General features: G+C 41.6%; 1 protein-coding gene across 4 annotated transcripts in view; it reads left to right on the top strand.

Moving 5' to 3' along the window:
• LOC143213463 (nephrin) overlaps positions 1–25,813 on the top strand; it is a 561,898-nt gene that overhangs the window by 225,168 nt on the left and 310,917 nt on the right. The gene's annotated exons all lie outside the window — the stretch shown is intronic.

The raw sequence follows: 25,813 nt of genomic DNA, 5'->3' as shown, positions 1-25,813 counted from the left end.
GATAACGAAAGTATTCGAACGCCCTTTAAAACGGAATAACTTTTTTATAATTGTACCAAACGACCTGATTTTTTCTAATCAATTAAAAGAATTGGTTTATGAAATGGTATGTAAAAAAGATTTTTCGAAAAATTATAATTTACAAGGTTACACGCAAAAATAAAAAAGGCATTTTTTTAACTTTTTTATTAGGGCCCTTAAAGAAAATTTAAAAAACACGTTTTGTAGGTCTATGTTACTTAACCATAATCTGTCTAGCGGGATAAGAATGGTCCAGCGGCCCCGGCCACAATTTTTATTGATAATTGTGTGGAAAACAATGGTTTTAAGTTGAAAGATAATCCGCTAAAATTTTAAGTCGCTAACCCTTCATATAAGGATGATATAAATACCCTTAACTGTATCATTTTTTTTTCTCGGTTGTTAATTAAGATATTCAGACGAAAAAAAACGAGAATACTAGAACTTCCCTCCTTCATATCATATATTTATTTCACAATTGTGATCAAATTATTAAGGGTAGAAAAAATAATTTTATTTTTTGGGGGTGGGAATTGCAAGCAATCCTTCGAGTGACCACTTCCAAAAAATTCAAGAACAATGTTCTGTTATGTTTTGTTATTTAATAATAATAATAATAATATTTTTTAAGAATGGAATACTATACTTTTTTCGTCAGTAAATATTGACTCTTCGCCGCTTTGTTCTGATATTTATGCTTGCATTTTCATAAAACACAACGTACATTCTTTCCGTTAGTGTTTACGCCAACGCTTTCAGCAATATGTCTCGCAGTCATCCTTGAATTTGATGCTGTTCTCAATATTGCACGTTTTTCACGGGCAGTTAAACTGTGTGGGCGCCCAGAACACTTCTTTTCCCGTAATTTTCAAGATTTTTTAACATGCTCATAATAACATTCCGGCTTCTATTTAGAACTTTTGATATTTGTGTACTTTAATATTGTTCTTCCTTTAACTTCAATAACGTATGTATTTCACATTCACTTAGTTTCTTTCCACGACCCCTTCTTAACATTGTAGTGTTTTCTTTTATTAATAATAATATTTTCTATAACAATATGTTTCTTTTTGTTCCAGGTAAGTCTGCAGTCCAGCGATGATCTGCTTTCATCCCCGGTAACGTAACCGATGCTTCAATTACGGTCCGGCTCAGATTTCTCATTATTCTCCTTGTTTTTCTCCAAACCGAGAAGAAATCGTAAGAATTCGAAATCGCAGCTTCACTCTTTACGCAAACGACAAGAATCGTCTTGAAAATGATTCTATCGAACTACAACAGCGAATAAGAATTTTTCGAAACAATGTGTTGTTTTTGGCGTCATTACACCACAGTTTCCAGTCGCGCTGTTTCAAACGTCACCGAGCACAAAACAACCGTGTTGTTTTTTTTGTTTTGTCAGAGTACAAGATACTCGTGCGCGCGTCAAAACGAGCATACACGCTTGTAAAAGCATCATCCGCATCGGTCCCGCGACCGAAGCAATAAAAGAGCGCGGCCGAGAGCGCAAAAACAAAACCGTGAAAAACTTCTCGCTTTCGGTAATTCATAAAACAGTGCCGCGCACGCCATTAAATAACAAAAAATCCCGATGTTTGACGTTGAATATTCGAGAACGGCGGAACATTACGTCGTTTACGACGCGAGTCGCTTCCCGGGAAAATTTATTCCTCCGCGTCGCGCGTCATCTCGTCGACGAGGATTTTAACGATCCAAATCGCAGCAAAATATATCGAATCTGGAAAAGCGACTATTTGAAATGTATACAATTTTGTGATTTAATGAATGCGCTCTTAAAAATTGCTCTAACAATGTACGCTTTTCGGACGGACATTTCGTCGGTTTGTAAGAAGGGTGGTTGCTCTAAAGTTTCAGCAAGGGTGGCTCGTACACGTGGGACAGCACTGATCTCGGGTATCAAATAAAAATAGCCGGCAATAAGGAAAAGCCTGGACCGGTCCCCGGGCTCGTAAAATAATCATTGATATCGGACGACAAACCGGTTGTTCGTTCGCCCCTTTTTACGAGCCGATTATGTCCGGATCAAGGCGGAGCTTTTACGCCTGTCGTTCGCTCCCCTGTCGATGGCTAACAGAGATTTGTCCGAAGTCTGTCGGCCCGACCGCTTTTATGATTAAAGTCTGCCCAACCGGTTAGGGGCGAGGAGGACGGACCTTGCACGACGATCTTCTCGTCCAATTATTCGCGAAACTGCCCTAGCACCCTCCATTTTACTCTGGGATCTCGAATTCGCTACTAGGAATTTTTCAAAAAATATTTCACCTCAGATCATTACCACGTTTTTATTAGCTCGCTTTCTTGTCTGTCTGTTTTTGGTAGACTACCTCCGGTCCTAAGGTCAATGAACTATCTCTTAAATTTTTTAAAAATTTTACATTCCATTCTTCTCAGTGCCCGCACACACACACAACATCTTCTTTAACTTTTGCATAACCGAAAGATCCAGCCAGACGACGAAGAAACAAAGTCAAACAAGACCGAAAGAGAAGAGCCGAAACTGCTACTGCCAAAATTTTTATCTACCTCTTCCTCGCCTTCTACAACTGTCGCAACCCTTAGAATCTCTTCAATACACACAACTATCCCCTCGGATCGTTCCAGATGGCAAAGAGAGAAAGAAAGTCAAGCAAGAAAGCGAAGAGTGTGCGCAAGAAGTTCGGAAAGAGATCGAACAGAGTAGAACACACTCGACTAGCGACTGGTTGTTCGAAGGGTATGCAGTACGTGGTGTGAGGTGCGGAGCATGGGTGTCGGTAGGCACGGCAAGTTTATGGGGGGATGCTAGCTTGAAGCGCCAGTTGCCAGGGGTAATTGATGGTTTAGTATCAATGAGGGTCGATCCGCAAAGAACAGAAGTTTTTCGGCTAGGTCCATTGACTCCTTTCATCCCCTTTCCACATCCAGCATCCTCCTCCCCCATAAGAAAGATTTCCCGTCGTAAGAAACCTCTCAAGATTATGGGACTCGGTTTTTTCAATGTTGCGGGCGCCAGGCCCATGCATTAATTTTCCTCCGCGCCCGTCCAGGATTTAGTTTTCGCGGTTTCCCGTCCTGCGGGAGATGCAAGGGTGTCTCAAGGATAATTCGAGCTCTCCTACTCTCTCGCTTAGGCGATCGAGACGGGGCTGAGGGTGAGGATTTCTTCCCTCCGGCCCTTTTTTCCTGCTGACTTTCGTCCGGCACGCTTTGTTTCGCGGCTCCGGCAAAAAACCTCTCAGGAGTATGAAACCGACTTTTTCCCCGGTAAGAGGCACGCATTAATTTTACTCCCACGCTATGCCAGGCACGCCAGTCGACGAACGTCGATGGAACCGGCAATTTTTTACAGGACAACGGGATTTATGAGCGGCAAATTTGTCCCAGGTTCTTGTGCACGGTCTGCACCCGTTCTTCGATCGGTTTTCTCCCTCCCTTCTTATGCTTTTGGGGATGGGGTACGTCGGTCGAGGGAATTCTTTGTTATGTGGTACACTATGACCTTCGTATGACCTTTTAAACATAATGGGTTAAACAATTTCGAATACCGGCTCGGCCGTTGGTTAGAAATTCGTCGGAGTTTAGCATAATTCGCAAATCTGCGAGATTACGAGGGACAAAACGAGAGAGGAGAGAATCCAATGGGAAATAAAAGCGACGCGTCCGTGTTCGTGTTCGGTTCCGTACGTTTCTCCTAGCCGAACGTTTTTACGGCAGGTGAGTTGTTCCAGGTGGCCGTCGGGCTGTTTTTCCTCGTCGGGGCTCCCGCCGTCGTCTGGACGTAAATAAAACGAACTTTCCGCGATCCTTATCCTTGTCCGCTGTGCCAACCCTTCTCGCAAGGGTGAAAGCTACCCTCTCGGCTTCTTTTCCGGCCGGTCAGAAACGCGGGTTAATTCCCCGTTCACAGCGAGAGCGAGAGCCTGTCCTGGATATCGAGTTTTACGATTCGTTAGCGCGAGTTTTTCCACCCCGCACCGCACCGCGCCGCACCGTGACACCGTGACCGTCCATCGACTTCCGTTTTCCGTTTTATTTCCGTGATTTCAACCGTGTCTCTCGTCTTTCTGCCCCGTGAAACTGATGCCCCGTTCAATGCTGCGGAATTATTCTTCAATTTTTGTTTTCCGGTGGACCGCGCGCGTACGTAGATCTTTCTGGAAAATACAAATTTTCCGTATGTTATCTTTATTTTAACCTTCGCAAGGAAATGTGGCTCCAGCTTCAAATTTTTTAAAAGAATTTTTATATGAATAAAATTAAATCTGTTTGTTTACCTCTTATCCTGTGTTATTCTTTATCACAAATTTATTACAAACGAGGCTACTTATGAAATTCATTTGTCGGGGTCTAAGAAAAACCCCACCTTACTACACTCCTCAAAAGAATTAAGGGATCACTTGTGCGAACCCGAAAAATTGGTCCCACTTTACGTGACCATAACTCTGTCAAAAATTACCGTATCAGTATCGTTAAACAATGGTGTGAAAGCCTGAAACCTCTAGTTTCAGATGCTCTGTTTCAAATTGTTGCTATGTTGGTTTTTTATAAAGTTATAGAGAGATGAAGACAACATTGACGGTTGACAAAAATTTTGTGCAACTTTGGAACATCACACGGGGAAAAACAAATTTGTTTGATAAATCGCGTTAATATCATTTGGAAGGGCTATCTTTCCTGTGTAAATTGTGTTGTTGTTGAATATTGTGCGATTTTTTTTTATTCGAGTTATTCAACATTGAAGTAAATATGGGCTTTTTAACTTTAACTGGCTCAAGAAAGCGAAAAAATTATCGTAGAATCTTATGCAAAAAAGCTTTCTCTTCAAGGCACTTTGTTTCGTTTTTTCAATTTCATTAACATTTCGATATACCAGGTGTGTTTCTGAAAATATTCTTAGAAAATGCACAATTTACATTTTTCCTTTAACTCGCTATATCTCGGCGAGAAATGGTCGTAATACCATGATACGAACGTCCGATTGAAGCAGAGATTCTGCCGATTCGATTGAGTACCCCGTGAACTCGCTGCGACAATTTTTTACCTATGGCAGTTGTGTTTGAAGTTAGTGCTTCGCAGAAATTAGCGCGCCACGTACAGCGGCTGTCTGACATCTCTGAGGAAAATTTGGACCATACTCGATTCAAAATCAAAGAACTTTCGATAAAAATGAGGTAGAGCGATGAAATTTTTTTTAAATTAAAGTTGAAATTTCGCAGAATATGGGAACATAGGGAGATTATGGTACGAACGTTTTTTAACATTGAGAAAATTCGTTAAATGTGAAGAATTTCAAGAAAATGTGGTTTCTCCAGTACCACGCGCGGAAAATTTTTTTTTTAACATGTTATATATTATTTCCCGTAGATTTTTTCATGCTGATTCCAAATCTGGACTCAATATTTGTGTACGACCTCAGGATTTCTTGCAAAATCGATTTTTATAATTTTTTCGCTTTCTGTGGTGCCAGTTAAAGTTAAAAAGCCCATATTTACTTCAATGTTAATAACTCGAATAAAAAAAATCGCACAATATTCAACAACCACACAATTTACACAGGAAAGATAGCCCTTCCAATTTATATTAACGGGATTTATCAAAAAATTTTTTGCTCCCCGTGTGATGTTCCAAAGTTGCGCAAAATTTTTGTTAACCGTCAATGTCGTCTTCATCTCGCTATAACTTTGTAAAATACCAACATAGCAACAATTTGAAACAGAGCATCTGAAACTAGAGGTTTCAGGCTTTCAAACCATTGTTTAACGGTATCGATACGGCAATTTTTGACGGAGTTATGATCACGTAAAGTGGGACCAATTTTTCAAAAATATTGGGACACTCTTAAAAAGACGATAACTTTTTTCGTATTGGACCATGCGATTTGAACTTTTTTGGAAAGCAAGAGTAATTAGTTTACCACAGGATGTGAAAAGAAGTCTTTTCCAAAATTGCAACGGTTCGGAATTGTAGAACAAATACTAAAAGTTGCATTTTCAACTTTTTTGTGTGGTCCTATATTGAATATTTAAAAAGTATATTTTGTAGATCTGTGTAAATTATATGCACTGTGAAAGTTTCATCGAAATCGGTTGTTGCGGGAAAAAACGACAGGCATCGAAAGATGTAAGAATTCTTAGATTTATTGCAGTTAGAGGCCGATAATCGTGAAAAATTGCAATTTTCATCATCTTTGAACGTTTGTAGCTCATTGCAACGTCGACCGATTTTGACGAAATTTTCAGAATATGTTTAATTGACACAGATCTACAAAACGTATTTTTTAAATTTTCAATATATCCCCACATAAAAAAGTTGTGAAATGCAACCTTTAGTATTTTTTCTACAATTCCGATCTATTGCAATTTTCTCCCAATATTTTTGTGACCGACTGTATGTGTTGTTAGAGAGACCTTACCTTGCGAGGGTTAACACTGCCTTTTCCATCGCCGATCCGACGATCGATCTGTTATTTTACTAATATTGAAATGATAAAGGTGCTAAAAATTATAAAGCTCATTGAAGAAATAAAATAGTCTCCAATTAATAACGAAGGTCTAATATATTTTCCCGATTGGGAAAATGTATTTCCAATTAAAATCTATTTTCCACTATCTGGGGGAAAAGGTGTAGAATTTTAATTTGCACAGAAATCCATCGTCCAGCAATGAATAAGTTTAATGAGGTCCGACGAAGTTCTCTCTTTGTTCCTTATTGAATAAAAAACTTCATAGTTTCCAAGAGGAGGTTATTCTTTATTATTCCAGAAGGTTCGCTGTTCTTCTTGTACTACGTAATTTAAAGCGCTAGTCGTGAGAACAATTATACATTTGTTTACACCAGCCATTATAAAATGCTTTATACGAATTCGATGTGTTTCTTTTGCACGTATAGATATACACACGTAGCAACACAATCGTCTTCCTTTTATAAACGCGTCTTTACATTTCATATTTTTCAGCTGGAAAGTGCTATAACGTTTGAACTTCGCGGAACTTGTGCATGGAATAGCAATTTGTTCGAAAGTCGATATCGTACTTGTGTCAAAGGGAAATAAAAACTTTATTTCAAATCAAATGCAAGAGAAACATAAAAGAGGGTACATCAAACCTGGGGATGTAGCGTGGAATAATAAATATCAGTCAAACGTAAAAATAAGCAGGATACATTCTGCAGCGCCATCTTCTATGTATCTTATTCATGGAGGCACGATTTACGTTCGCGAAACGAGAAACATCGAAGCTATGTTCATACGTTAACTGTAAACAAAAATTCTTCTACAAAACTATTCATACATTAAATGTAAAAAATATTCTTTTGTACCTGAATTTATCTTAACGAACCTATTCTTAATGTTTCTCATTTCCACTCTATTATAGAATAATTTATGAACCACTCGTAGGGTGGAAACCTCCCTACTTGAACGACCGTGCAGTCAGTCCAGTGTATTCTCAGTGCTCACGCGAGCAGCTCATGCCAACTAGCCTCAGACTTGCTCGTGGCCGTTACTTTCCAGGCGTTTGTGGACAGTTCGAGGGGGTCATTCAGGTCATGGAGCATCGTGTCTCCGGTTTCCGACCTCCGTCAGTCTCTATATATTTCCCGGTGACATCGAGTGACATAATTCATGGTAAATAAACCCGGCAACCTCGCTCTTGACACCGAGGAAAGGGGAAAGTAGTATCATCGCGCACGTTCCAACGACTACTGCATCCCCTCCACCAACTTTCACTCTAGAAAAACCGTTCTGCTAGAATCGAAAGACCTTTTCCTAAGTAACTAGAAAACACGGTTTAATTTCAGTGGAGGGTGAGTGTGTTCCGGTCATTAAGCGAGACTATAGGCGACGTACGATCGCTTTTTCCAACCTGTACACGCGGAAAACTCTATCGACCTTTTTCCCCCATCCTCTCCCACCCCATAGTGGCTTGCTACCCCTATCCTCCTTCTCGTTTCTACGGATTTTCTTTCGCCCTCGGTCTCCGATTTCTGTCTATTCACTCGCGGCCCTGCATTGTTTTTCTACCACTCATCTATCTTCCTTACCAACTTTCCCATCTTCCCGGCCTCTCAATTTCCCTCGCCCTGGACCCGACATACTAACGTTGCAATCCTGATCAAAAGTTCCGACCACCCATCGCTCTACCCCTAATCGCGCCCCGACGCCTCGGAAAATTTCTATCGATCTACTACAGTGAATTTTCTTTGACATACCGTATTGTGCTCCTTTTTACAAGTTCGCCATTCTCGATGATTATTTAACGAGGAGTTTTGGTAGTAATTGTACATTTTTGTGTAGATTATAAATGAAACTGGAACGGTGCGGAAATGATTTTGGAATATCGGTGAATATTGTACAATGTGAAAGAGGCTTAGAGTTTGTCGAAACTCGTTACAAGGCACTCTGTACAATCAAAAATGAAGCAACGTGTTCGAACTTCTCTCTGTTAAGACCGTATTTTATGATTTATTTCGTGACTAAGCTAGTAGAGGTAGCATTATCGTGAATCATTTTAAAGCAGGGATTTATATATTTCACGTAAATAATATATATGCTTATTCTGAAAGTTCAATATTCATGAACACCAAATAATATTTACTTTTAATTGACGTGAGGAATCATAATAATATTTATTTAATTCAGATTGAAGCCTTTGAAAATGGAAATCTCCTTAATAACCATTTGAATCATTTAAAAATGTATTTTAGCGTATTTTGACATATTTGACATGCACAGAGGCGGACTGTAAATCTTGTAAATATCGAACTAAATATTTTATTACTGTTCATGTTTATCACTGTTTCCTACTTTCTACCGCACCTTTCTGTTTTCGTCCACATAGAGTACTCGAAAAATTCTAAAAAATTCACAGGAATAGTTTCGAACACCTTCTTTAACCCAGAGTAGGGCATTAATCAACTAATAATTAGGAATGACTAATAGTCTTTTTGAATGTTAATCATAACAAAATAGTCATTAGTCAAAACTTTTTGATTAGTTAGTGATAACGTATATGTCAAAATATGCAAAATATGTGCAAATTTAATGCATAATTTATATAAAATATATGCAAAAAATATGTAAAGTGGTCGCCCTGAATAATTGTATTACAGTAACGAATGAAATAGTCGATTATAGTATATGTAATATGATATATGTAGAGTAGTTGTATAATATTTATTACTGCTTGTAATTGGCATTACGATATTTCATGATAATTTTTTCTATATTTTCAACAGTCAATTGGCTCCCGTTATCAGATAAAATTAATTTATATGCTGAAAATGTACGTCCAATATCACAAGATGTGATGGGGGCATATTTATACTTTTTCCAGTATCGTGATTTTATTTCCTTCGTACCGTCGATATTTGAATCATTTAAACTATTATTAAGTTTAGACAATATTTCAAATCCTAGATTTTTCTGAAAAACATTTATATTTTGCTCTCACTTTTTCTCCACATCCGATAGGTACATTATCTAGATTTTGAGCAAAATCTGTAACTAATTTAATAGAATCTTTCAATGCTAACGTATTCGATCCTAATTTCGTTATTGTAACTGGCAAAGTAGAAAAATTAGCTTCAATAAATGGTACATCGTCAATAAGATCTTCATTTTTTACAATTTCTCTTGGGCTGTCTTAATATGTACATTGTTACGAGCCAGGGCCGCGAGCAGCACGAGTGGCCGGCGAAGGGTTGTTACCGTAGGAATATGGTATCAATTTGTTAGTTAAGGTACGCGGACGAACCCAATGCGAAATTGGGGAGCCGCTAGGATTATAGACGGGGAGGACGAACTTGACGCGAAGTCAGGGAGCCTCTAGGAATGGAGTCAAACACAGACGAACCCAATGCGAAATTGGGGAGCCGCTAGGATAGTATAGTTTTCGTGGACGAACCCAATGCGACATTGGGGAGCCACTAGGTTGGATAAATCTCTGTTTGGACAATTGGAATGTCGCGAACGAACCTGATGTGAAATCAGGGAGTCGCTAGGATAATTAGTAAGCCTCGTAACTAGTATAATTTAATTGATACAATCCGAGCGGTAAGATTGTATCGTGTGGGGATGTACAATTACTTGATTAAGATATTGGACAATAATTATGGGTTTAATGAATTTGCGTTAATTATCAAAGAACACAAATATATTCTTACTATAAGGATTCGTATTACAATTGTGTAATTGTCGCGAATGGATTGAATTTAGAATAGAAAGAATTGAAAGAAGATAGTACCTAAACTAAGATGCACGGTGTTGACGCACTGGCAATGCCGGGGTCTCGGAGCAACCTTATCACTGCCTAATAGATTTTACACCGAACTCGCGGAATCTATACGGTTAAACTTTGATTCGAAGGGAACTTTAGCCCGATCTCACTGGCAGTTGACTTCCGAGATGCAACACGATTCGTGATTACGACAGTACTAGCCCACGAGAGTAGAAATGCAAGGGCTTATATACCCCTGCAATGACGGGTGGTACTTGTCAGTACCTTTCAAGTGAACATTCGTATTTTGTCAACGCCCTAAACTAAACTAAACAGCTATGTAGATTTATCTAGGGTAGCTCTGTTCGTTTATCTAGGACGGTTCCTGCCAGAGATGATATTGAACACCCGTTCGTCATCCGTAGCAGTGATAACTAAATGGCAAATAGTTAGTTACAGCTCTAGGTAATCGTTAGCTACTGCTTATTAGTTAATTAGTAGTCGATGTTTATTAATATTATTGGCTGCTCTTTGCTTTACCGAACTCAAAATTTGTGCTTTTCTCCTACGAATTATGATGTATTTGGTATGTAATTCAGTAGATTTGTACCTGGCGCGGATGCAGATCGAAGTTTCGAATCTCTAGGTTCAATAGTTGAGGAGCTATGGTCGCTTAAAGTTGAGCATATTTCTAGTTTCTTGACAGGTAAAGGCGCAACCATATTGGTTTGTAGTGACGGTCGCACGCCGCTTACTGAGTTGGTTAGGATTAGGTCGAGGGGGGGGCAAGGTAAGCGGCTCGCGGTCGGTATTGCAAACCAATATGGCGGCGCCCTTACCTGTAAAAAATGCTCAACTTTAAGCGACGATAGCTCCTCAACTATTGATCCTAGAGGATCGAAACTTCGATCTGCATCCGCGCCGGATACAAATCTGCTGGATTACATAGCAAATACATCATAATTTGTAGGAGAAAGGTACTAATTTAGAGTCCGGTAAAGTAAAGTTTACCCATATTATTAATTAGTTATCACTAGACTGCGGATTTTATGCATTTATGACAAAAATGGGTAGGTGTAATTCAAAACAGGAAAAAGATCAAAAGAGTTTAAAAATGCCGACATACTATTTTTAACATACAAAAATCATTAATGGGAAATATGAACTTCTACTTAGATCATATAGGTTGCAATTGATATATAAAAATTTTATTTTGCGTACAGATTCTCAGTCTAGTTATCACTAACTAGTCAAAAAGTTTTGACTAATGACTATTTTGCTATGACTAACATTCAAAAAGACAATAAATAATTTTTAATTATTAGTTGATTATTGCTCTACTCTGCTTTAACCCCACTAATTCAAAAATATTAAGGAAGCTGCGTACTCGCAATTATTTCGTGAAAGTGTCGTCAAACCAGAGAAGCGTCTCGGCAACTCGAATTCCAATAAAGAATTGTCAAGAAAAAAAGATTTCCACGAGCACCTGCTCGTCGAATGGTCCACCTTGCTCCTCGATGCAACTGGATATTCCTGCGCGTAATTTTCGGTAAAACGGGGGTCGCGCGCGATCAAAAACGCTATCGTTTTACGATCATCGCGCGTGCGGTGTGACAAAGAAAAATCGTGGAAACCAAAAAAAAGCAGCTCGGTAGGCACGCGTTCGACCGATTGGAAACCCGCTTAAAAACTGGTCGTCGGGAAAGCTGGCCGCGCTTAGGTATATCGAGCAGTTTAATTCCGTTTCCGGTTTCGGTTGTGTGTACGGAAGAGAGAGAGAGAGAGAGATCGTTTCTTTCACGCTCCCGCGAGCCGACAACGGGATTCGCGCGAATTTCTCGGCCGCGAATCTGCTAAACAAACATTCAGAAAGCCGCGGACAGAATAAATCGCGCGCTCTTCTCGCTCGAGCGGATCGGCGCGCGTGACCGTGTCGCGAGAGATGCAACGCGATGCAACGCGCGAGCGCATACAGAAATGTTTATTTTACTCGGCCCCGCGGGGAATGGTAATAACTCCGATCTGAATAATGCCCGGGCAATCGGCTGATATTTAGGGAATCGCTTGATATCGATCCTGGAAAGTGCAGTACACTCTGTTGCAAAAATCGACAGCTTCCCGTAAAATGTTGAACATTTCAAACAAAAATTCTATGAGACCTCCGCGTTCTCGAATTTTTTTAGTTGAATTTAAACAGCGCCTGAAGAATGGTGTTCTTGAACAAAAAGTTGATACAAACACCACTCGGAAAACATGAAAATTCATGGACTCAGTCCGGTATGCATTAAAATGAATGATATTTGTTATTCCAATGAAGATAGTAATCGCTACAACGTATATTAATATCTGTAGGAATATGAATATATTTTTCCCGACTGCGGAATAGGTAAACCTTACGGTTTGTTTATATTTCCAGCGGAATAAACGTAAAATCCATCGTCGTGACGAGTGTAATTTGATGTAACGAGTTCAATTGTACTGCAAACATGTTTATTTTCATCCTTTCTGAATATACACGACTCGGAGCCATATTTTTAACTCTCACATCTTCACAAAAATAAATTCAAATGAATTTCTGGCTTTCGGAAAAAATGACCTTTACGAAGTTCAATGTCGAAAGATATTAGTACAGATTAAATAACGCGGTTTAACGATACAATCGGATAGAATATCGCGTCGACGATCACTGGGGAAGAGTAAAGTATTTGATTGTTCGAAACGCGCGCTCGAAAATAATAATTCCAACATGAGTTAAAGCAAACCGCTCGCTATTTGCTAATTGAAATAACATTTTACTGTTCATTGAGATTTACTAGCGATGTAACGATACTTGTCGGAGTAACGATAACTGTCGAATTGCATTCATTCGATTCTCCCCGGGTCTGTTTGTTTATCAAACAATGTCGTTAGCGGCAATTTTGCCAGGTCGCTTCTGCATCAATGTATGTATTAGCATAATAGATGATTTCTTCGCGCAACAAAGAGATTCGACTAAACCATTTTTTCGTTGGTATGTACGGAGTGTTTCGCGTGTTATACCGTGCAATTATTTGTCGAACGGCCTGTAGAAATTTACGATTTCCCGAGCGTGCACGAGCCTCGTAAAATCGAACGTTCCGCGTAATAGTTTGTCGCGATTGGTCTCGCAAAACGCCGAATTGACGCGTCGCTCAAGTTGTACGCGATGTACGCGACCGCGTAGCAACACGTCGCCCCGGCGCGCATTCTTTTAATTAAACGCTATTTAATTAATTAAAGGGACAGGCGCGCGAAGGCGGCGAAACTCGGTTATAATTAACAGCCGCGGAACTGTTTCAGTCGTGTTTCAACGGAGAACGAATAATGACACGAGGGACCCTGGTGCGCGTGTGTGTGCACCGTCGAGAGCCGAGGTTTTACTTTGGAGAAGGAATTTTTTTCAAACGCGTATCCAAAATGAAATTCGCGGCGCTACCTGTACGCGATGCTCCCGCGTCATCCGGGCTCAAAGGATTAATTAACGCGCTGGCCACCGACGTTTGATCACAAAAATTTTATCACGGATCGGCGGCCGACTGCCCAGGTTCTGTTTAACACGTTGTTTCCGGGAAACGTGATTATAATCCTCGGTTGAAAATATTTTGACTAGTGTTCGATTTAATCGGCGCAGCAGAAGGTCAATCGAGGAAATCAAAGTTCTTTACATCGCCCTTGCTCTGAGAAATGAAATGATCCATCACAGGTGCATAATAAATTACGAAGCGCAGTCTAAATCAGCAAACCACCGTAAATTCGCATTCGCTAATTGTCTGCCGCAATCAGCTAAAATCTTCAGCGCAAGAAATGAACGTTCCTCCTGCCACTCTTGTCGTTTATATGCTACTTTATGGAAATGCGAATTTTCAGGAAAAGCATCAAGCTCGCGGACACGGAGGCACAACAACGACGCGAATCGAGTTATTTGCTAATTAAATGATCAAAGAGTGGAAATCCAGCTGAAAATGGCTAAGGGATCCGGTCCGTTTTTGCCCGCGACTTTTAAGAGCATCGGGGACGCAGAAGGAGGACAAACGTTTTTCGCGAGCGCCGCGCGAAAAGCACCATTCATCCCGCGCTTTGTTTTCGCCGTCGTTACTCTCTTTCACTCTCGCCGTGACAAGCTTTCCCTCGTGTAACCCGTGAAAACGAAAAAAAAAGAAGAAAGAGAAAAGGAAAACTGCCACCGGTTACAGATTCTTTCTCCGGCTGGAACTGACTCAGACAATTCCATTCCTCGCCGCTAACACACTTCTGTCAAGCGGCCCTCTCCCAGATAGGAAAATTATCGTGTGAAACGAAGCTCGGTTATTGTCTTCGCCCGGGAAAAACCTCTGGTCGATTTTCCGCGGAGGACATTTTCTGCTGCGACATTCCGCGACCCGTCATTCCCTGAAAATTGCATCGGTATAATCCGGGACTGGATAGAAACCAATTGCAATTCTTTTTTTTGTCACGATGTTGAACCGCGAAAAATCTGATGTCACTGTCCGCTGTGATTTACCATGTTTCTTCGGTTTCTCAGCTTAGAAATGAAAATACCGAGACATTTTTACCGTTGAAATATTGTTAGCGAAATGATTGAAACGGGAGAGTTGATTGGGTGATTCGGAGAATACACAAACGGCGTCCAATCGAGGACAACAGTGGGGGATCAACGTCCAGATTGATGTTGTCTGGCACCGAGAGAACCGTCTCTCCGGGCGAATCGAAATTTCTCGCGTCTCACGCACTAAGTAGAATCGGCCATCTCTCACCGCAGAAACCACGGAAAAGCTTTCACCATGCCAGAATTTTCTCCGATGGCGTAGGTTAATCTTACTTCCACCGTGGGAAAACCCGCCGGATTCACGAAGTGACGCGTCAGAACGCGAGAAACGCCTTTTTTCGTAGCATCCCCTTGTCAGCGGTGCCATTGTCTCACCGCATTTTTGCTTTTCCTTCTACTTACTCCCAGACGCCTTTGATTCGTTTCGTCTTCCCTTTGTGTTTCCGCTGGGAACCGGTATTCGAACAGTTTCGGGCTCACAATTCAAATTGCTGTTGAAGAAACTGCCATGAAACACACTTCTAAAAATTTTTCTTTGAATATCTCGAAACAAGAATACATGATTTTTAAAAATCGACTAATTGCAAAAGAACCTCTCAAATCGCTCTACGCGAAGCAGAAGCTGGAAGAGCGACGAACGAATATAACTTTACCTAGAATATCAGGGAAAGAAGTTTGAAAAGTTTCAGGCGCTCAAGGAAAATCGCGTGTACGAAGAACTCGATCATTTTGCCGAATCAACGGTGGGGCATTTTCATATTTTCTCATGCTGTTGGGAGTATCGCGGTGTATCCGGTTCGCCGGATTCTCATGGGAAAACTTAGTATGTAGTAGCCCGTTTGTCCCCGGGTTCGATTTTCGGTGGTCGTCTTGGTACCCCGGGCTCGATTTTCGAAAATCCGTGGTGGGTTCGCCCGGCGCGGCGTCGTGACCCGCGAAACTCTTCGACAACTATTTGGGACGAATTCCGAAACTGTCCGATTAACCGGAAGGACGTGCCGGAAGTACATTTCTGGGGAACTGATGCAGCGATCGTAACCCGTGCCCGGTATTCGTTCTGCGGTTTTGCGACGGAGAACTATTCCGAACTGGCGGCTACCGCGGCCGAAACTGTCAATTTGCCCGGAACAGTCAGTCTACCGTCAAAAATAGATCGAACTCCGCATACTACGATCGCAGTCTTATCCGAGACACTGCCGGAAATCGACCGCGGTCCCCTTCGAATCGACTAACTATTTATACCCACCGCTTCGAGCAATTGCATTCGAAGAAAAATCAATTCTTAACGAACGATTAGACCGATACTCGAATCGTCGGACAGGAAATAAAGTACTGCCGCATGGAAATTAACCAATACTAATAACACTGTCCAATAGCCAAAAAGTATTTCGATTCCCACTATACGATTCTTATAGGATTTTTCGCGCTGATTTCAAATCTGTCCTTAATTTTTCTCCTAGACGTACAGTTTTTGAGAAAATTGAGATTTAAAAACGCATAGGCTTTTTTTAAAAAAAATTTTTTTAATATTGCATTGTTATCCAGTTTTGAGCTATGTTTAGAATTTCAAGTCTCTAGCTCATCGGGAAGTTAGTTTAAAATCAATCGCAAAATTTGTACCGAACAAACAGACAGACAAACGGACAGACGGACAAGAAAGCGAGCTAATAAAAGCGTGGTAAAAAAGACACACTTATCAACTTCGAACAAATATTGTGATGTTATTATAAAAGATATTAAATTGTTCTTTACAGCAAAAGATTCTATAGACTTTCCCGAATACAGTGATATCCAATATTAACACATTATGATTGTTTAAACATGTTTAAACATGTTAAAGACGGAGAGACACCACTTTTGCGCCAATTTTTGCGGATATGTTTCAATGTATATAAAAAAATAAGGGTCCAGCGGAAAATCGAACTATACCACGCGATAGGTAGACTTTTATCTTGAGAAACCACCCTTTCAAGTTTGCATGGTCGACGTTTTTTTCGAACCACAAAGCAAAATATCTTCACCGGACATGAGTTGCCGTCAGTGGCGCTTACCACTAGAACATGCGTTCCACGGGATACGACGCGGCGCGGTTGTTTAAAGTTTAAACACGTTTAAACAATCACAGTGTATTAATATTGGATATCACTGTATTCGGGAAAGTCTACAGAATCTTTTGCTGTAAAGAACAATTCAATATTTTTTATAATAACATCGCAATATTTGTTCAAAGTTGAAAAATACGTCTTTTTTTAAAACTCAATTTTCTAAAAAACTGTACGTCTAGGAGAAAAATTGAGGACAGATTCGGAATCAACGCGAGAAACACTGTAAGAATCACATAGTGGGAATCGAAATACAAAAAAAAAAATGTTGGACTGTGTAATCATGGACCAAAAATAACAGTTATTCTAAAATTTTCTACGATAAAAATCATTAATATATAGTTGATTATTATTGAAATTTAAAATAATGTTCACAACATATAAAGAAAAAAATTTGAAGAACAAAATGATTAAAAAATATCGATTTTTATACTTTTTCGTTACAAGTAACAGTTATTAGTAGACAGCGGATCTTTATGCAAAATAAAAATTTTCTTCCCGAATTGCAACAAACTAGAGTGAAATAGAAATTGATTATCTTTCTTAATATGTTTAATAGGTTGACAATAGTGTAATAGTATTTCTAAATACTTCTAATATTTTTACTGTTTTAAATTACACTCATTTTTCTCATAAATGCATAAAATCCGCTGTCTAGTTATTAGTGTTCAAAAAATTGGATCCTCCTCGATAACTGTTATCGATGAAGCATAACGATGAAGAATTATAATCCTTATTTGGAACCAATACGATTATAATTAATTCCATGACATTTTTCTTTTTGGTCATAACAGTTAGGGTCCCTGCTAATAATTAAGAATTTTCATATTTCGAGTGCGCAGCGGCGGAAAATTTTCCGCGTTTGATTCTCTGCACGCGCTCGCACAAAATATCGCGTTCGCGTATGCAATAAACTTTCGGGACAGGATTTGCGCATTTTTTTCCGGGCTTATTCGATCGGTTGATTTGCGACAGAGAGAAACGGGTCAGGGGTGACCCGTGCGAAGTGGGGTGGCAGGGGTTGCACCTGGAATGCGGACGAGGGTGTTGGAAATATTTCCGTTCGCAGGCCGAGCGTCGAGCGGCAATCGTCCAAACAGGAGACACCGATCGGCGTGTCCGAAGTGGCCTCATCGAAAAACGAGTTTCCATCAAAACGGTCGTCGAGCCGGAAACGCGCAGCGCCGCTGGTATTTTTCCCGATTTTGTCGCAGAGCAGGCGCGTTGTATCGCGACGGGCCGACACGAGGATCGTTTAGCAGTTCCCATTTTCCCGCGATCCCCGTGGAAAAAGCAGCGATTCGCACCCGAGAACTCGTTTGAAACGCATCGACTGCGACACGGAGGGGGGCACACGATGGAAGGAATGGAAATTCCGTGGATCCTAAAAGCCAGCCAATTTTATCGGCTCGAGCGGCCGGGATTAAAACGCGTTGATGAGGCGCGATGCCGGATGCACTTAAAAAAGCCGACGATTCCGTCGGCCGTCACGCCCGACGTCGAACAAAAGCCCGGAATGTCGGCGCCGCCGCGCCGAATCGTAAACGACGGGGATCGCGTAAATATTCGTTTGATCAGCCCTCTCCCTCCGCCGCTTTTTTTTTCACCGAGCCATTTCCCATCGGTTATCAACGATGAATCTCGATCCCGAACGGCGATCCACGTCCCACCCCGTTTCTGTATTTAATTTTCCCCACAATTCCCGCGATCGCCGATCCCACCGAACAATCAGCTCCCCCGATCGTTTCTCGCCCGTTAAAAATTTAGATACACGCTGTTCCGGAGCCGTTCGAACGAGTGCTGCTGCGAATTTCGCTCGTTCGCGCTCGCCGATCGGTCACGATTAAATCTACAAACGCTCGATTCCTATTTTCACGGACTGGTAATTAGATTGCGCATTTTTCGCGAGCCGCGCGCACAATTTGTTCGGGGGATCTGTGAACGAGCGTTTCATTGACACTAAATCTACCGAGCAATAACACTGGCTGGCATTGCCTTATAAAATTAACACGACTGGATTTATTTAGATATTAAAATAAAAAATCTGAAATCAGTCGTCAAATGAATCGTTTATTGTACATAAAGGTCTTCTCCAATGTATCTTTTCGTTCCCAAGTGACCGCCATGTTATTTTCATTCGTCATTAGAGCAGGAACGGCCGTAAATGATTCAAATGATTTTCATTTCATTCCGGTAATTACCGAAGACAATATAATTCGGTCGGCCTGTGTGTATGAACGATAAACAATAAAGGCACAATATTCGAAACCGTTCGGTAGAGAGGAGGCGGGCCCTGCAACGTTATACATTTAATTAAACCCGAACACAACGTGGTCGTTGTCGTGTCCAAAAGGAGTGGCCGAAAATTATGATCTCGTTTTATCATTAAATCAACCATTTTAGGAATCCCCGGTCCCGATGATTGATTTCATTGTAAAGCAGAGCGGTCGCGAGGCATTTATCCGCGCCTCTTTCAGCGGGGCAAATCGAGATTAACAATTGTTTACGTTTGTTACGTATCGATACGCTCATTTGTATTACTCGTGCCACCAATATTAATGTAGCTTCCGTGAATCGCTTCTACATTCATACATAAATATTAATAATAGCGGAATATTCATTTCAAATGTTTACGTTCAATTGATTGTTCCCTGGTAAGAGAGTTATTCATTTCAAGAGCAAATATATTTCGGTTACTTTCGACGCTGTTCTATCAAATTTTCGATCGTTTCAGCCGTGTCTGGCCAGTTACTGGATATTCTACTGGCCGCATTATTTACGCTTTTAAAATTATTATATATAGCTTGTGTATAATTAATTTCACTTACCAACGAGAGAGCCCTCTAGCTGGCCTAGGACGAAACGCTGCCGAAACCTTCCTCCGTCTCCTCTCTCGCACATTTGCGTACTGTTATGCCGCATCACCCTTCCCAATAAGATTCCAAACCAACCTTATCTTCGCTCTTTTGGCCAAAGCTGAATCAAATGTTTGGCTGGACTAGGAACGGCAGAGTTACATATCCGGTGACACATTTTAGAGTAGATCAAAGGTTCTTGTAAAGAATCTATACAGGGTGAGTCCGAAGAAACAGAACACCTAAATATCTCCGTTAATTTTCGTTGTACAAAAAAACTTCTTCGGACAAAGTTACACTGTTTGAAGGGCCACATGTAACAGTGTGAGGGAAAAAATTTTCAAGGTCATGTTTTTACAAGATTTCAAGGTCATTGATATTTTTTTAAATGGAATGAGGTATATTTTAATACATCAATCGATGCAGCTGGACATTTGTTATAAAAAAGTACTGACCCATGTATGTCGAAAAGTTAGTAGTTCAGGAGATATTTCAATTTAAATAACTCTAAAACACCATTACTGTCGTACTAACAATAAGACGTTAGCTCATACATGCTAGTGTAAATTGAAGAGTTGAAATTGAAACTGAAAAATTGACGTTGAAAATGAAATTAACGAATTGAAGTTGAAATTGAAAAATTGACGTTGAAAATGAAGGGATGATATTGAAATTGACGTTGAAATTGAAAAATTGAAGTTGAAATGGAAGAGAAGAAATTGAAGTTGAAATGGAAGAGTTGAAATTGAAGTTGCAACGGGAGAGTTAAAATTTAAGTTGGAATTAAAGTTGAAGAGTTGAAATTAACGAATTGAAATTGAAAAATTGAAGTTGAAAATGAAGTAGAAGAGTTGATATTGAAATTGAAGTTGAAATTGAAAAATTGACATTGAAATTGAAATTGATATTAGCGTTTACTTACTTGTGTAACGTCTTAGTACGACAGTAATGGTGTTTTAGAGTTATTTAAATTGAAATATCTCTAGAACTACTAACTTTTCGACGTAAATAGGTTAGCACTTTTTTATAACGAATGTCCAGTTGCATCGATTGATGTATTAAAATATACCTCATTCCATTTGAAAAAATATCGATGACCTTGAAATCTCATAAAGAAATGACCTCGACAATTTTTCCCTTACACCGTTACATGTGGCCCTTCAAACAGTGTAACTTTGTCCTAAGAAGTGTTTTTGTACAACGAAAAGTAACGGAGATATTTAAGTGTTCTGTTTCTTCGGACTCACCCTGTATAAGGAACCCTCTCATCAAGTGGGATTCACTCCCGAGCCGTCAGTTATTTTGTAAGGACAAGCGCGATTTCTTGTGAACAATCAAACAAATGTTGGTGTGGCCTACTCAATAAATTTCAAGTTATAAAGAAGAAAAAGGATTATTTCTCGAGGGAACCCCATCCTTTCCTTCTTCACGGCATAACAGTACGAATCTGTTCTCCAGTCTCGGGTCTCGTATCGACAGCAGTCAAACGGCACCTTCGTAATAAACCGGTTCTCGCGTTTTATCGCGATTTCAATTAACAGCAGGTTCTTTGATAGGCGACAAATAGCCGGTGCCCGCCCATGGGGCCGGCTCTACGGATCCGACCGGGAGCTTGGTTTGTTCCGTTGCTTGCGAACGGTTAATCTCGTCCGTGATCCTCGGCGAGGTCTCTCGCTTTGCAAAAAGAGAGTCCAGACGAGAGAAAGAGCGTTTCGCAACCGAGGATTCGCGCGCGTGGAACAAGGCTTCCTCGACGGGGTGAGGAACGGCGGGGAAGGGGGAGCCAGAGAGGAGAGAAGAAGCATTATTCCCCCGGTGGATCCCGGCCCCGGTTTTCCGTTAGTTAAGATCACAAAGTTGATTCTGGGATTAGCATGAAGTCCGGCTAGATCCCGCGGCTCTCTCGGTCTCGTGAAAACTGAACAAGCACGCTAATCCGCCGGATGATTCCGCTTCTGAATGCATTACGGGGATCGATCCGCGACTTCCGGAGACTTTAATGCCCGACACGCGGTCTACCCAATCGAATGTGCCTGCGAACAACCATACTCGCACTGGTAAATATTTATGAACGTCCTCAACTCCTTTGCGATTGTTGTTTCACCGTAGGACTTCGAAGCTGTCGGCAGTGTTGAAATTGCAATTTTTCAGGAGGATCACTTAAAACGTATGTTTTATTGAATTTCGAACGAAGAAATTGCTAAGATTTCGAAATATTGATGCAGCTCGCCGAGTAAATTCCAGCTGGCCGTCGCGTCGAGTATTTTAGGACATGGTCTAGTTGCGTTTCAGTTTGACCATCGGATCGGATCGACTTCTTTCGGATGTCACGGTTCATTAATCGCAGTCAGTGGCCTCGCAGTTCCATCGAGCAGCACGGAAACTTCGATCCGAGAACTGTGCCATGAATGCGCTATGTCTACGAGTAGGAGGGGCTCCTATAAAATTCAGCATCTGCTCTGCATTCGTCGCAGCGTTTTATCGCGACGGACAGGTGTAGTATTCCAGGGAGTTGTCATAAGTTGTCGTAAGTTGTTGGCAATTTCGTTTCCGCCACCTGACTGCCTCTCGCGTTCCTCGCCGAACGAACAAACGCATGAATATATGGAGAACAGTCAGATGGAGAAGGATAAATGGAGAAACCGGAGGGAAAGGAGGAACTGAGAAAGATGCGGAGACATTGATAGCTGGGTGGATATTCAGATCGCAAAAGTGGTAAGTAAAGAAATAGGGGGGCAGGATAAAATTGTTTGCAAGTTATGACAGCCTTCGAGGAACACCGTATTCCCCGCTGTCACGCGAGATTCTCGTAACTGCAATTTTCTCTCTTAACCCTTCGCCAATCTCGCTTTCCTACCTCGAGGAGCGGCGACAAAATGGCGGATCGACAGATTCCTGGTAAGAGAAAATTTAAACTAGTTCGATCTCGTTTTACTTTTACGTGGCAATTCTGTCCGGAAATTAAAGTGCATTTCTGTATCCTCTAGAAATCGGAAAGTGAAAAACTAAAATCTAGAGAGCACATTAAAAGTAAATTGAGAGTACAACGAATTCTCCGGTCAGTTGTACAGTAGTTTAAACATCACGGAGCACTGTCAGCGCGTGAAAGCTGATTAGATTGATCACTCCGCAACCAGAAGCTGGTGTCCGATTAGCCAGCAATGTGCTCGTCGAGTCGGGTCAATTAGAGGCGATCGAATCTGTCGTCGCATCCAGAAAGATCCACGTCCTTTTACTTTGCAGCCTTGGGAGGCATCCAAACTCGTTTGAACAGGTGACACAAGTGGGACCGACGCTAATGTTACAGTTGAGCCGATCATTCTACACGGGTATCGGTTTCTTGGACAACAGGTCGATACATTAACATCATCGCTGCCAATCAACAACCTTCTGCGTGTACCGGGTGTTTCACTTATCTCCATCATCTCCAACATCCTAGTTTTGAATGGTGTGAACTTGATTACCATCCGTCACATCATTTTTCCCTTGAAAATCGATTACATATTTCTGCGATAGTCTTTTCTATTGCCAATAATGTATCGATGATGACCGATGGAGATGAAACAGCCTGTACTTATGAGGCATAATGGTCGATCGGTGTTCCGGCTCGTTAGGAGTTCAGCGGTAGCGTTTCACTTCTCGTGAGAGTCCGTATCGCTACTCCAGAGTAGATCGGTTCTCCCTTTTTCCTTGTTTTCCCGTCGATCCTGTAATCGACAGGCTGATGGCGTCCGACAGCTCCAAATGGCGTCGCGCGTGTCCCCCTGGCGCCAGTTACCGGTTCTCAGGTGCGAATAACGAGGTTTCTCCACCGATGGATTTTCTCCCGCGCTTTTCTCCCCCCTCCAATTTTCCTTTTACTTTTTGTTCACCTTATTTCGCCGCATACACTCGCCGTGGAGCATTTCTTCCGTGTTCCCGCGGTCCGATTGCTCGATGATTAGCAAAATAGAGGATCGAGAGCGAGAACGATCCGCGAGCGAAATTCGCAGCAGGTTCGTTTGTCAGGTAATTTTCTTCGCGGATTGATTTATTCGATCCGATATACCGGCTCGACTGCTTTTCTCTCTCTCTCTCTCCCGGCATGGCTAATATTGGGAAATAGCAGCTTTGGACGGATAATTGCAGTTTATGCGGATCGTCGAGCGCGGACACTGATAGAGACCGCCGCTATATATTTATTACGCCGCGACGCAATGTAAAATGACGAGCTGCGAAGGAAACAGGGATATCCGAGGATTTTGATAATTCCAGGGGATGTTAATTAGGAAGCGGTAAATGAGCACGATGATGGCCTCGGCGAGCCCGCTGATTAGATGGGAAGAGATGTCAATTAGCAGAACAGGCATCGATTCGAATATCAAGCAATGAATTTCAAATCTGTTCAGACCCGAAACAGATATAAATCAATCTCTGGAATTTACGTAAAAAGCTAGCGGAGAAAACCATGCAGTCGGGAAACTCGAACTAAGAATATTTCACAGAATCTCTTGAGGCGAATTACCTACGCGTATGGCGTATCGCGACTCTCTCGCTTTCTGTCTATATAATCGCGCCCCCATTGTCCCCGGCCGTTCTCAATATTCAATTCCACGGTCTTCGGAGGCACGCTGCCATTGTAAATTCGATTTAGCGACGGTGACGCGGACCGATTCCCCTCGTCTAATTGCGTAATAAGGAACAATGCGTCGCGTAAATTAGGCTCATAAAGCGGATACCTGGCAGGATGCTCGGCCGGCAATTACACAGAACTAGACGGCGATTTCTGAATTACACCTGGGAATTCGACGGCGGGTTGGCAGAGGAGCCAGGGAAGGGAGAGAGAAACGTTTAGCGAGAACGTGTGCTACCTAGCTTATGAATTACAGAGCGGCTCGGTTGTCCGGTTATATGGGTTTTCGTCGTGACCGTTAACGGTCATCGATAGCCGGACGCTGAAATTGGATCGTTTGTAAAAAATCCCCGCTGTCCAACACCGAAAACGACTTTATTTCACAGTTTAATCATTAGTGTTCCCTCTAAATATTTTATGTAAATGAAGTAGATGCCGCGAAAGAGTATGCAGATCACGTTCGCGAAAAATCGGCCAACGAAAAGAGAAATACATTGGATCGCACGGTTAAAAAAGAGCAGGACAGAGAATATCCTCTGGTGGAACGAAGAGGCGAATGACTCGCGAAAGGGAGGGGCCAGAGTGCATAAAATATCGTGTGGACGCATTCGAATCCATCAGCTCGGTAACCGTATCGCCGGTGGGATCATCGAAATCTCTCGAACACGGCTTAATCCCGGGGTGATCCACGATGCCGGTCACGCAACCGGTGCACGGCGTAAAATACTATCGCGACCCGTAATTCACAGGAGCAGGATAGTTGTAAGGTTCCGGGCAGGGCGGATTAAAAAATATAAATCGCGCGGACCCGCCTTGAAGCGCAGTTTCTATTTCGTTCCGTACTCGAACGTATTTCAAGGGGGGGACCTGCGGCCGAATAAGAATTTCGTGCGACTACGATCTACGATACGTATATTTTCCTCTCTTTCTCTCTATGTATGTCTCTCTGTATAGAGCGCCCTCTCTTCTCTCTTTTTCTGTTTGGTTTCGTCGCATTCGCAACGTCTGCGAGATTAAAACGAGACCGTGTTTACGGGCGATATCTGTTTTCCCCGATGTCTGGTTTTTGCCGCATTTAAATTCGCCCTTAATGCCCCGGCATATTTTCCGCGGAATCGCCGTTAATATTGTTAAGAGAATTGTAGGACCGTCGACAAATTGGGAGGACCGTGGCGAACTTTAGTCGGCGAAAGAAATGAAAAAGAGGTTTTAATACAGCCCTGGGTCGTGTTCAGGGAAATTACAAGCTACCGGCCCTTTATAGGCGGCGTTTATGATATCATTACCAGCAATCTTTATTCCGTGTCGCACTTCGTTTAGGGTCTATCGGGGTGCGCCCCTTGCCCGTGGAATTAAAACGTGGACGAAATTCGGAAACAGGCTAGGGGAGCGAAATTGTTTCTTTTCGGAAGGTTTGCGAGCGTTCGCATAATTTTTCTGCATTA

Source organism: Lasioglossum baleicum, chromosome 11, assembly GCF_051020765.1.
Source record: "Lasioglossum baleicum chromosome 11, iyLasBale1, whole genome shotgun sequence".
Classification (NCBI taxonomy): Eukaryota; Metazoa; Arthropoda; class Insecta; order Hymenoptera; family Halictidae; genus Lasioglossum; species Lasioglossum baleicum.
Note: the sequence above shows the minus strand (reverse complement) of the source record. Positions and strands in the feature narration are given on the sequence as shown.